Raw genomic sequence first — 1,063 nt, 5'->3', positions numbered from 1 at the left:
AGCATGAGTAATTTTACATCACACTACCGTTCGCGCTCTTTACGAAACTTCTTCGTTCAAATCTATTTCCCTTTCAATGTTCCCATCTTCATTAAAAGGCGTAAGATCACAAAAATAAGATCTTGAAGACTTTCTCAGTAATGTGCCTTGGTTATGATAGGTAAGGAAACGAGAAAATTTTCTCAATCAAAAAATCATTCGCTGTGAGACAGTGAGAAAGATTTTTCATTTGGTGAATTTCGTAGTGGATCAGTTATCAAGTTTTACTGTTTCTTCCAGTAATTTGAGCAAGTAAGTATGAAATGTTTTTCTGAAATAGCTTTTTTTTCGGTTTTTTGATGTCAATTACGTTCTAATAAACCATGAATAACATTACTATTATCTGTTATTTCTTATTTTCAGGCGTTTTGAATCAACTGTGAAAAAGGTTTGTTCATCACAATACCTGAAAACTCTGACTTCACTTTTTTGAAAAATGAAAGTCTTCCCTTTACTCCCGATCAACAATCAAATATTTTTTCTTGAATTATGAATAACATGAATGGATTGAAATATTTAATTAAGTTATCTCAAAATAAACCTTCATTTCGGTGCAATATTGAAATTAGCTTGAATTCTTCATAACCTCTGAATAGTGGGTGACTCAACAGGTCATTGGTGGTCTAGTAACATATAAAATTAAACCAATGATTTTTTGGTTAAAGCATTTGTCATGATATAAAAGACTGTCAATTGATTTGTTGTGGTTTTTATGATCATTGTAATATTATTTCGTTTTTGTTTAGTGTATGATATTGTATTTTTCGTTTGTGACTCGTTATTGTGGAGAGTGTAAAGTGGCGCGTGGGAACAGATAGTGAAGGGGTTGTGACAAATCGACGATGGGACGAAAGGTATAAAATGGGCCAGCAGAGAAGAAAGAGGGCAGATTATGGCAAAGTTACACATAAGATAAGATAAATGTCTATGCTGATATATTTGTATGTATTTAGGTCAGAATATATATGTTTGAATACGTGTAGTGTGTGCTGTTCATTCATCGTTGACTTTACTGTAGAAGAAT

General features: G+C 32.3%; 1 long non-coding RNA gene across 1 annotated transcript in view; it reads left to right on the top strand.

The window, feature by feature from the left end:
* LOC111087553 overlaps positions 1 to 443 on the top strand; it is a 3,221-nt gene extending 2,778 nt beyond the window's left edge. Inside the window, exon 3 of the long non-coding RNA XR_002612232.1 lies at positions 403 to 443. This is a non-coding gene — a long non-coding RNA (uncharacterized LOC111087553). The remainder of the gene's footprint in view (positions 1 to 402) is intronic.
* Positions 444 to 1,063: the final 620 nt, after the last annotated feature.

This window comes from Limulus polyphemus, unplaced genomic scaffold (assembly GCF_000517525.1).
Source record: "Limulus polyphemus unplaced genomic scaffold, Limulus_polyphemus-2.1.2 Scaffold72, whole genome shotgun sequence".
In the NCBI taxonomy this organism is placed as follows: domain Eukaryota; kingdom Metazoa; phylum Arthropoda; class Merostomata; order Xiphosura; family Limulidae; genus Limulus; species Limulus polyphemus.
This window is presented reverse-complemented; position numbering and strand designations above follow the sequence as displayed.